Source organism: Ictalurus furcatus, chromosome 10 (genome assembly GCF_023375685.1).
Source record: "Ictalurus furcatus strain D&B chromosome 10, Billie_1.0, whole genome shotgun sequence".
NCBI lineage: Eukaryota > Metazoa > Chordata > Actinopteri > Siluriformes > Ictaluridae > Ictalurus > Ictalurus furcatus.
Window position 1 is genome coordinate 12,843,718 of NC_071264.1, and position 12,968 is coordinate 12,856,685.

General features: G+C 37.9%; 1 protein-coding gene and 1 non-coding gene across 2 annotated transcripts in view; both read right to left on the reverse strand.

The window, feature by feature from the left end:
* Positions 1 to 12,968, reverse strand: part of tle2b (TLE family member 2, transcriptional corepressor b) — an 86,002-nt gene that overhangs the window by 47,307 nt on the left and 25,727 nt on the right. The window lies entirely within an intron of this gene.
* On the reverse strand, positions 3,007 to 3,079 carry trnak-cuu (transfer RNA lysine (anticodon CUU)). The gene has a single exon. It is a non-coding gene; the product is annotated as a tRNA-Lys (tRNA).

The following is a 12,968-nucleotide window of genomic DNA, read 5'->3' on the forward strand; positions in this document are numbered from 1 at the left end:
AAATTAGCCGAAGCGAGCTAACGTTAAGCTAACCGCTGTGTGTGATTACTAAAATTGGCCGAAGCTAGCTAACGTTAAGCTAACCGCTGTGTGTGATTACTAAAATTGGCCGAAGCTAGCTAACGTTAAGCTAACCGCTGTGTGTGAATACTAACATTAGCCGAAGCGAGCTAACGTTAAGCTAACCGCTGTGTGTGAATACTAACATTAGCCAAAGCGAGCTAACGTTAAGCTAACCGCTGTGTGTAAATACTAACATTAGCCGAAGCGAGCTAACGTTAAGCTAACCGCTGTGTGTGAATACTAACATTAGCCGAAGCGAGCTAACGTTAAGCTAACCGCTGTGTGTGAATACTAACATTAGCCGAAGCGAGCTAACGTTAAGCTAACCGCTGTGTGTGAATACTAACATTAGCCAAAGCGAGCTAACGTTAAGCTAACCGCTGTGTGTGAATACTAACATTAGCCGAAGCGAGCTAACGTTAAGCTAACCGCTGTGTGTGAATACTAACATTAGCCAAAGCGAGCTAACGTTAAGCTAACCGCTGTGTGTAAATACTAAAATTAGCCGAAGCGAGCTAACGTTAAGCTAACCGCTGTGTGTGATTACTAAAATTGGCCGAAGCTAGCTAACGTTAAGCTAACCGCTGTGTGTGATTACTAAAATTGGCCGAAGCTAGCTAACGTTAAGCTAACCGCTGTGTGTGAATACTAACATTAGCTGAAGCGAGCTAACGTTAAGCTAACCGCTGTGTGTGAATACTAACATTAGCCAAAGCGAGCTAACGTTAAGCTAACCACTGTGTGTGAATACTAACATTAGCCGAAGCGAGCTAACGTTAAGCTAACCGCTGTGTGTGATTACTAAAATTGGCCGAAGCTAGCTAACGTTAAGCTAACCGCTGTGTGTGAATACTAACATTAGCTGAAGCGAGCTAACGTTAAGCTAACCGCTGTGTGTGAATACTAACATTAGCCAAAGCGAGCTAACGTTAAGCTAACCGCTGTGTGTGAATACTAACATTAGCCAAAGCGAGCTAACGTTAAGCTAACCGCTGTGTGTAAATACTAAAATTAGCCGAAGCGAGCTAACGTTAAGCTAACCGCTGTGTGTGATTACTAAAATTGGCCGAAGCTAGCTAACGTTAAGCTAACCGCTGTGTGTGATTACTAAAATTGGCCGAAGCTAGCTAACGTTAAGCTAACCGCTGTGTGTGAATACTAACATTAGCCGAAGCGAGCTAACGTTAAGCTAACCGCTGTGTGTGAATACTAACATTAGCCAAAGCGAGCTAACGTTAAGCTAACCGCTGTGTGTAAATACTAACATTAGCCGAAGCGAGCTAACGTTAAGCTAACCGCTGTGTGTGAATACTAACATTAGCCGAAGCGAGCTAACGTTAAGCTAACCGCTGTGTGTGAATACTAAAATTAGCCGAAGCGAGCTAACGTTAAGCTAACCACTGTGTGTGAATACTAACATTAGCCAAAGCGAGCTAACGTTAAGCTAACCGCTGTGTGTAAATACTAAAATTAGCCGAAGCGAGCTAACGTTAAGCTAACCACTGTGTGTAAATACTAAAATTATCCGTGCTACTACAATTTTACAATATGTTTACTGATTACACTTGTTTATTTCAATTGCATGCACATACTTGAAAATTTTGTGAAACTTGTTCGTTTCACATTAACAACCTAAAAAAAAAGAAGCAATCCATACCAAATTCCTAAATTAAGATAAATACGACTCATTACTAATGGACTAATCATTCAGTGAGGACAAAAGAAATGGTGCTTTATGAAGGAGGAAGAGGGCATGTGTGTCTACGGTACCTGAAGCACTGCAGTGGCTGAGGTGCATTACTGGAAGATTTAATGCAAGCTGCACCTAGGAGGCGCTCTTTCACCATTTTGTCATTTTGCTTTTTATTGTGTTTTATGGCTAAGTGAATGAGAAAAAGTGACATTTACCAACATACACACGTGTATGCAAAGAATATCAGCCAAATATGTTTGCGAATCTAGCAGGGATTTTAGTTCTGCAAAAACATTTACGCATAATTTTACAAAGACTGATTAATGAGGCCCATGAGGCAAACGAACTGCTACAGCCATATTATAAATACTGGGCCTGTTACCCAATTCTACTGAATTTACACACCTGGTTAATACTTGTTATATATGGACTATAGTTCTGCACTCTCTCTCTCTCTCGCTCTCTCTCTCAAGTCTGCACACACACCACACACTGCAGGTCTGAAAGCTTATAATACAGTAAAAGCACTGAGCACTATGGCCCCTATATTATTGGTAATAGAGTGTGAAGTCTTAAACACACTTCCTAATGGCTCGGCCCTGTTCAGCAGCCTTGAGTGAGGCTAGAGCTATCAGTCATACCCCAGTGCAGCAACACCCCTCAGCCCACCCTGCCTATAGAACGACCTTCAAATCCACATTAACACACGTTATACCACGGTCGTATGTCTCTGTGCCTGAACACTGTGGTACAGCCGTAGTGATATCTCAGCAGAAATGTAGTGTAAAGTATTAAAAATGTTTGTATGACACTGATCCTATATTTATATGAAATATTAGGCATTCACCATTCACAGCCATTCACAGTTTACTTTAGCGTACTGCAGGAATTCTCTCCTCATTTGAAATTCAAAGCAGAAGTAAAGGCAGCCTTTTTGACACCTGAAGTAATGTCCTTTCTGAATTAATCAACACTTAAACTCGTTGTCAGTTATTCGGGTGCTTGAGTGTAGGCGGCCGTGCGCTAGTTTTGGAATAATAAACACAGGATTCATCTTAAATCTCATAATGCACGCCATTAATGTTTGTAGGAGGCTGCTCGATGTGTAGTATGTTTCACAGAGACAGAAAGTAAAAAACAGTCATCCAGAAAATTGGTTAATTCTGTGTCTGTCAGAGGAAGATGCTATACTATATGCAGTTTCTGTCTAAGCCTGAGAGAGAGAGAGCGCTGCCAAAGAAAACAGCACTCGCCCAACGTGGGGCTCGAACCCACGACCCTGAGATTAAGAGTCTCATGCTCTACCGACTGAGCTAGCCGGGCTACAAGGAATTTGCAACAAGTGCTATTACTAATCGTTACAGTCTCATGCCTAAACCACTATTTTTTTCCCGTTAGTGTGATACTACTTGTGTTTTTTTTCCCCACAATTGTTTAACATTTAAATTCTCTGTTTTAGTTATGCAATTATGTTCAGTAATTCAGGCCAAACCAGTGGTCCTTATGAATCTGAAACTATAAAAGGACTTTAGCCATGGTATAAAATTAAGCTTTTTGAGTAAAAATAGAAACAATTAAAATGATATGGGGACTTTTTTCTTTTTTTGGGGGGGGGGGTATTTTAATCAAACTCTAGTAAGTGAAAGTAAAAACATCTGCTTTTAAATTCCTCAATGTCTATGGGCACTATTAGTTACTATTAGCATAGTAATATCAATGGGTAGGCTATGCTTTTGTGTGTGTGTGTGTGTGTGTGTGTGTGTGTGTGTGTCTTTTAAAGAGAATCTTATAAATGATCTCTTTTTAAAAAAAAATTATTTTACTTCATCATTTTACTACAACAATACTATTTCATTCGCAGTACATTGTTAGTTTAGTTTACAAGCTACTTTAGGTTATAACTCAGCCATGACTGTGACAAACTGTTATTTTTAACTGAACTAGGCTTATGTTATTATTGTGTTTGACTCAGAAATGGATAGACAGAACTGGGACTCGGCTACAAAATGTAAAAATGTAAAAAAAAAAAACAAAAAAAACAAGAAAAGGCATGGATACCTCCATGTTCATTTATTGTTAGCAACAATCCAGCCAGCTAACGTTACTGATATGAGTGATGTGCATTTACCTCATCAAAACAACTAAATTTATAGTCAATGTAATAGATTTAACAAGTAAATACAGTACTACGCAAAAGTCTTAGGAGCACACAAAGAAATGCTGTAGAGCAAAGATGCCTTCAAAAAGAAAGAAATGAAATGTTTCTACATTAAAAAAAAAAATACTATAAAGTGGAGTAACAAACAGTAATAAATGAAACAAAGTCACTATTTAGTTTGATGACCCTTTGGTTTTAAAAATAAAAATAGCAGTCTCTGGTACAATTAGTGCAGTTTTATAAGGAAACGAGCTGTAAGTTTTATTGAGCATGTTGCAGAACCAGACATGGTTCTTCTGGAGATTTTGACTGTCACACTTGCTTCTTATTTTTGCAGCAAAATCCAGCAGCATTCATCGTGTTTTTTTGTCCGAAACGTGTCTCTTACATAATATGCTGCTTTCTTTCCTGATATACGCACATTTTTCTGTAACATTTAATTTTGTGCTGTAAACTAATGTTTGGAAATATAAAATGTTTTTGTACTGACTCGACAAAGTAGGAGTCATAAAATAAAAAATCTATAACAAAGTTTATACTATTATTGACTGATCTAAAGCATAGGTTCCCAACCCTGGTCCTGGAGAACCCCTTATCTTGCACATGTTAGTGTTTTCTCTGCTCTAACACACTTCAAATGAGGAAGGGCCGCTAATTAACTGATTAGTTGAACCAGGTGTTTTAGGAGCAAGGAAAACACTACTAATGTGCAGGACCAGCGGTACCCCAGGACCAGCACTAGGAACCTTCCCAATTTTACAAATTGTGTGGATGTTTTCTTTGGTTATCTGAACTTACCATACGCTATGGATTTTTCTTTCTTGTCACATAGCCTTCTTAACGGTGCCAGCGTTAGTCACTGTGGAGGAGTGTATGGTTTTGATTGCGTTAGGCATGGTGACAAGGCGGAAGGAAGAGCGGTAATCCTATAGGCACTGGAGGAGGTGCAACTGGCAGTAATGCCATAGCAGGTCAACATCTACCTGTGTAATCAATATTAACATAGGATTTCCATTTGAGGAATCTTTTATTAATTTTAGACTTCATTAAATAAATAAGCTTGGTTATCACCAAACTACTGACTGTTGGCTAACAGTAATAAAACTGGCAAAAGTGCATTGTTAATACAGCTTGTTACCTATGTAGTGGATACAACCTCCATTCATCAACACACACTTATTGTCAAAACAAACTCATTTAACCTAGTTAGCAAGCTAGTGCAGTGAGGCAATATGTTTCTCTAAATCTGAAGTAGAGTTCTTATAACATTTCTTTATTTACTGGCAGACATGTTCACAAGTCCCTGAGGTCCCCGTCTGAGTCAAGTCTCAAGTCACTGAGGTGGAGTCCAAGTCAAGTCTCAAGTCCCTGAGGTCCGAGTCAAGTCTCAAGTCTCTGAGGTGGAGTCCAAGTCAAGTCTCAAGTCCCTGAGGTCCAAGTCCAAGTCAAGTCTCAAGTCCCTGAGGTCCAAGTCAAGTCTCAAGTCCCTGAGGTGGAGTCCAAGTCAAGTCTCAAGTCCCTGAGGTCCAAGTCAAGTCTCAAGTCCATGAGGTCCAAGTCCAAGTCAAGTCTCAAGTCTCTGATGTGGAGTCCAAGTCAAGTCTCAAGTCCCTAAGGTCCAAGTCAAGTCTCAAGTCCCTGAGGTCCAAGTCCAAGTCAAGTCTCTGAGGTGGAGTCCAAGTCAAATCTTGTCTTTGTTCTATTTTTAGCAATATTTAAGTATTATAAATTGTTTATTCTAATATTCTGAGATACTGGATTTTTGATTTCCATGAGCTGTAAGCTGTAATCATCAAGATTAAAACAAAAAAAGGCATGAAATATTTCACTTTATGTGTAATGAATCTAAAATATATTAAAGTTCCACATTTTTTAATTAAATTATGGAAAACAATTAACTTGTCCAGGATATTCTATCGTTTTTAAATGCACCTGTACTGATAAAGAATGAATGAGGAATGAATAGAAAAATGTGGTGTTTGATGTGTTAATGTGGGGTAATAAAGAGAGAACGTAATCGGGAACACCAAACCAAAATGACTTGTTTTTCACAAGTTTCAATAGGCCTCGTTCCATCCATCCATCCATCTTCTATACCGCATATCCTTTTCCGGGTCGCGGGGAAACCTGGAGCCTATCCCAGGGAGCATGGGGCACAAAGCGGGGTACACCCTGGACAGGGTGCCAATCCATCACTAGGCCTCTTCCGTCCATTTATAAATTAGTTATGTGAATGTAATGAGGGATTACTGAGAAATATCAAAGGGAAAAATTTGACCAACATACCTTATTTTCATTTACATTTATTAATTTAACAGATGCTTTTATTTGTATAAGCATGAATGCATGTTGTATTTACTTTACCTACCATTACTGCTTCACTACATATGTTGGTCATTTTTTTTTTTTTTACATTTCCTAACAATCTCTCGTTTACGGTTGTCAAAAGTATCGGTACTTCGGTACCAAGTCGTTACTAAAAAGAAAAAAAATTGACGGTACCAGATTTTCATAAGTAATGGGAGGAATATGATGGGGTTTAGTAATTTTACACACCAGAGGCTTTTTGATGAGCGATATATCTGAAAATGTGTTAGAAAATAATAGATGTGTGGCTAGCACTGTTTGTCTTTAATATCAGTCATTCAGAAAAACATTTCTGCTCTTGTCTGGATAACTCTAGTAGCTTTAATAATCAAATACTTGACGTATACAGAATGGCATTTTTAAAAATACATTTTATATTGATATTTAACTTTATTAATAAAATAGTATGTTGTTCTTTTAGAATATTTTTGTGTTTTGCTTCGGTACCAAAATTGGTACAGAGTACCGTGGAATTTTACTGGTATTGGTACTGACATTTTGGTACCGTGACAAGCCTAGTCTCATTACCTTTGCATAACTAATAAACATATAAACGAGAACTTTATATGTTTAGGTTAGGGGCCCTAGAATAAAATTTCAGGTTGTATAAGAAATCTGGACACTATTTGGATTGTATGCACGTAAAATAACAATCGAATTGTATTTTAAAGTATCTAAATATATTTGACAGTACCTATGTTAATTTAAATCATGTGATTTTCTGTCACATTTCTCTTATACGTACTCATACCTGTACTTCCACATCTGAAGGCTCACAATGTAGTGAACTGAACATGATGGGTTAAGTACTGAAATCTCATAAAATCAGGGTGGCAGGATGTGGCATTGTGGGATTTATTGGGCTCATAATGACCACCCACTACCTCGCTTAAGTTACATAATCTGCCTTGCATGTCACTGCATTCTTGTTGTTTCTCTGTCTGTGTGTGTGTGTGTTGCGTGTTGTTTTGGGAGCAGATTGCACACGGCATGCGGTGGATGTAGCTCGGTTCAGCACGGCTGAGCCTGCCCCCATGCCGATACTGCAGTGTGTGCATGAATATGTATGTATGTGTGTGTATACACACAGTCTAATGGGTCCTACAGTCTAATGAGTGTGTTAAGTGTCCTCTGGTTCAACTTGGCAGCTGTTTACTGTCCGAGTGTACCGCTGTGCTACGTCCAGCTGTGATGCTGAACATTCATCACTCAACGTGTGTCTGTGTGTGTGTGTGTGTGTGTGTTTGGCCACCGCTGGTGCTTAGCTTTCATGTTCCTGGATTCAGATAAACCGGATTGGGGGTGGACAATATGAGAAAAATATATCATATCACTATTGTAGAAGGCATTTCTACGCTACACAGAGTCTCAGCAATAGAGTAGTGTTGCATTTTTTTTTTCAACCCTGATGATTTACATAATGTTTACAACATTTCATAACATTTTACAATTTTAAATATTAAGTATGAAATTACATCAAATCACCTTTGCAGTCAGTTTGCAATTCAATTTGTGCAAAAACATTGACATTCTATAAAAAAAAATCCATCATGAAATATACAATATCAGGAAAGCATTCTGTTACATAATTTGTCATAATATCAATATCATATTATCGCGACACCCAGCGCTACGCTGAACCCGAACCAGCGTTAGTAAAACTGTATAAAGCTTTTTCCACAACTCCAGTTTTTCATTTGCTTGGAGTAGTCTGAGTTTGTTCAGTATTAATACTAATATAAAGTGCTTAGGGGTGTAAAGATTGAGTCCTCAACAGAATTGATTAATGTGGAATTTTGGATTGTTAGAAAAATACTCGTTTTTAATCAGGGAAAAAAAGAGCTTTCCTCTGAGGGTTGTTATCTGTTTTTTAAAACGTCTTCATTTCTACTAGACATGATGTTTTCATTAACATTATCAAAAGTTTATCATGATGCTGTTCTGTCCCGACAGCACGGTGGCATTTTTACATCTAATGGCTGTATTAGAAATGCAAAAGAACAGGGTGTCGGTTATATTGATTGGAGGGTGAGCGATACTGAACACGTTTTTCATATATAAAATTGTTGCTACACACACACACACACACACACACAGAAGGAAGCTTCGAAGGGCATTTGTTACTCTGCAGAGTCGCTGTTTGGGATTCCCTAAACAGAGGACATGGGGAGTGAGAACCTTTTTAGCAATTCTGACAAGACATTTTTGCAATTGTTGGACTGTTTAATTGTGAAGTATTCTGCACTGAATCATATTAAACTGCTGCTTGCATCTTTTGTCTTTTATCTATCTTTTATGCATCAGACAATTGAACATGCTTCAAGATTCTTATTGTATCAAGAGACGTCAACATTCATAACAAGAAAGTGAAAAACTGAAAGGAACGGTCTATGCTAACAGCGTAAATGATACTGGGTGAACGGGTATCTGCAGAAATCTTTGGATTTAAAAGCGACCATCTGAGTCTGTAAGCTTACTTTTTATACAACTGTTACACAATTAACATACAGTAAGTACACGTCCTGTCTTCAGGCTGCTCCGTGTCCACATAACAGTCCCTCCAGGATCACAGAAATGAACGTAAAATCAAGCAATCTGCGCAATATTCAGAGAGGCGTGCAAGTTTTCCAAATTACCGCAGATTTGGGCCAAGACACGTCATGTGACGTCATCACAACGCGTATTCAGCCAAAGCACTTTTTGATTCACGTGCGTCAAACGTGAGTACAGCTAAAAGGTCTCATGTACCAACAAACATCACTGTGAAGGTCTGTGCAAAACTATTTTGTGCAATTGCAATTTCGCCAATTCAAGTAGTTTTCCACAAAAAAAGGCACAAAAAACTTTAACAAATTTAAAATAAACAAACAAAATAAACAAAAAAAAAAAAAAAACAAATTTAGAAAAAAGCCACAGCAAAATCGATCATTTTTGGCCACAAGAATTACAAAAAAACTCTGCAGAATCCTGTACGGACTGAAATAATAAACTGTCGGTGAAAAATCATTATTATTTGTATTATTTGTAGTCATTTGTAGATTTGAGCACTAGTATAGTATAGTATAAAATTAGAAGTCTTTACATTTGTATTACTGGCTTGAAAGGAAAATAGCAGCCAGATGCCCATGCGTTAACTGTATGTTTCTGGTTGGTGTGACTTTGAAGAGAATGTAAGCATAACATTAGCTAGATAATTTCTTCCCCAGATGTCCACCACGCAACAGTAAGAAAATAACAAGACAAGAGTCAGTCTGGTGTTACCGCTACTTAATAATTAGCAGCTCATATTTTTCGGTGGCCATAGAGACCAAAGACACCTTTTTGTGACCTATTGTTTAAATACCAAAGCTCATGAACTCCTAGGTCAAAGTTTACCTAGATAAATAACTGGTATGCTTAGATGTTGTCACCTCTGTTGTATGATCTTGAACGGAGAGATGTACAGTGTTCATACAACAGACGGGACATAACAATTACGCAATGAAATCCCCATATATTTAAAACAACAACCACACAATCTACACACCAGAACTAACAGGACGCATGAATTGCTGTGTGTCTCAGCACAGTCTTCACAACCTTATCGCCTGCTCATAATTAAATGAACCCCTGAGCTCATTTTAAAATGGCTACCATAGGATTATGGATTTATTATCATCACAAACTTCTAGTGTCTCTAGACATTAACAAATTTACCAGATAGAGAAGTGACCTCCATTCAATCAGAGCCACGTTTAACAATCAAACAAACAAATGCACTTAAGCTGTGCTTAATGAGTCTTCACCTCACTCGCAAATCCAAATTATGTGACAATCTTTAAGCCGTTACTACTGCTACTTAATAACATAACATGAAATTGACATGGTCTAATTTAATGTCTTGTTAATCTGATCTTATATTCAGCACACACTTGTGTTGTATCAATCAGCTGAGGTTAATTTGCATTAAATGAAGTTGTATGCTACTAGTATTACTAGGGGTTGTTTCTGAAACTCTGATATGTTGTGATGTTAAAGAGTGGACAATATGAATAAGAATATGAACTATGAACATCCGATAACCTCACAGAACCCGGAAGTTGTAGTAGCTGATGCAATGTGTGTTCATGACGACAGCTTCCCTCATCACCTTCCTCTTAGATCCTCTCATTCAGACCAGAAAAGATTCATCCTCACATGATTTTCTTTATCAAACACATTTCTAACCTAGTGACTTAGTAATCATTTGAGCAATGACCAATTCTGATGTAATTTTTGAATTAAAGCCTTCATCTATGTAATTATTGTTACATGCTACAAGAATGACTGATGTCTGATCAGATACGTGTAGGCTTGTCACATCGCATACTTACTGACGGTGATCAAAAAATTAAATAAAATAAAAAACCCAGAATTGACCAAGCAGCATTTTTGCAATGCTTTTGTTTTTTACAAGTTGGGAGTCCAAATAATTGGCAGGGTTGTATTACAGGGGGTGGTGCTCACAGCAAGCAGCAAAAAGAATGTAATACTATGGTTTGTGCATATTTAATTAATGAATGAGTTTGTAATAGCACTAGCAACATAATAGCAGTAGCACTTTTACAGTACTAGGTACAGACATTCTGAAGATTGTGATTTCACAGTCCTGCTACGCAGCTAATCCTTACAAACTACAAGGCAGAATTAGTTGCCATGACATGGCAAAATACAACTAGCCTTGTGCAATATAATTTCACCTTCATATACGATATTATATTGCCATGATATCCAGACCTGACAACCTTTAGGCGTTTTGTGTAGGTGCTACACAATTGAACAATTGAACTTATTCTCCCCGATAAAACAGATGACGACCATGTAGATATATGAATCTGGACTGATGTGCTCATGTGTTGTGAACAGACACCATCTGGTCCGCACCCTTCCCCACACCTCAAATGTTCTCGACTGAACTGACTAACCCTAACCCTGACACTTTCTGTCACGGTAAATGGAGAAAGCTTAGAGTTTGTTAATGTGAAAGCAAATCTGCCAATGTATCTTCGACTTAACTAACATTAGAGAAGTATATATTAAACATCCGTTAACTAAATTTATTAGTGACGCCACCGAAAAATGTCACCCAAAAAAAAAGTCAAAATGGCCTCAAAAAAATTTTTTTTAATTAAGATTTTGACCCAAATGAAATATGGCTACTTTGAAGTGGCAAATCTAAAACTTTACAAATACTGTTAATGGTGATGATAAGTAAAAAGTGCTTAAATATGTTGGGGTTTATTTTTTTTTTATCGGCTCTCTCCTGCTCAGAGACACTTGTGAGACACTTTGAGAGTGAAAATGTCAGCTATGTGGACATTAGACAACTGATTTGTAAAAGGATTATATTGAAACGTACTGTTCAGTTGTTGTTGTTTTTTACTGTTTACTGTACATTACTGCAGAATCACTTAGAAATCCAAGTGAACCTTCCAGCAAAGTTCTCATGACTTCCACAGTTCCTGATTGCACAGCTGGTAATATTATCATGCATTCCCATACTCTGCTTAAACCTGAAATGGTGGAAATGCTCATTTTCATGGATGTCGAAACCGCTTATCTCAATTATTTAAAATGGAAAATCGCGAGCAGGTAAAAAAAGGATAGCATCCGAACATAGTCTTAGTGGTTGAGGGTTAAACATCTTGCTCAGTGGCCCAATGGTGGTTCTCTGGAATCCCTGGGATTGAGCCTTTTTCCTAATTGTCATAGAATCAATTCTTGCAAGGTGTAAATTGGGCATTTGACCTAGACACAGTCCCATCTCTGATTAGTATACAGAACTCATTAGATGTCACCAGCTCCTAGTATACGCCTATACTCAAAGCAGAGGGAAATAAAAGTCTACTAAAAACACCTGTTGTTTTATTTTACAGCCAATAAAAACATATATACCTGGAATATCCATGGGATCCAAGAAAAAAAAAGTTGACAGCAGATGGCTTCATTTTAAACTGTTATGCAGATGGTCGTGTGCAGTCAGACTGCGAGACAAAGAAGGGCCACGTTGATTAACACGGGGGTGTACTGGACAGGTCATGGTACACAGCCGCCATTTTCCAATATGCTTTATCCAGGTCCGGGTCGCTGTGGTGAATTACTAATGTGTTGATATTTTGAAACGAGATGAAATTAGGATTTGCGACTGAGGCTGTAGAATAGGAAGAAGCTAGTCATGGCAGTAATTTGGCGGGGGTTTTAAATGGCATCTACAATGATGACATGGTTAAAATGAAGATCATGAAAAAAGACAAAGAGTACGTGGATGGTATGGTAAATTTACAATCTTCCATGTGGTAAGAACTGGAAGACAATTTTAAAACGTGGTGTTGATGATGAAATAAAACAGACTCTGGATGCAACTGCGGTGATTAAAATATGACACAAAGCACAGAAATCATCCTTCTACTAGTAAACTGCTTTTTATTTTTTTAAATCGATGAATTTTTGGATGAAACATATGGAGAATAAAAAGCCCACGATGAAATGGCAAAATTTAATTTCACCTCCAATATATTCTACACACACTCCCGCTATATAAATGTTTACTGAGGACTAAGCACTTTCAGAACTACTCTTCTTTCTTCCTCCCTCTCTCTGCCTCTCTCACTTTAGCGTTCCTTTCCCCTAATCATTATTTCTCCCTCACCTCATCTCTCTCTGTGCTTT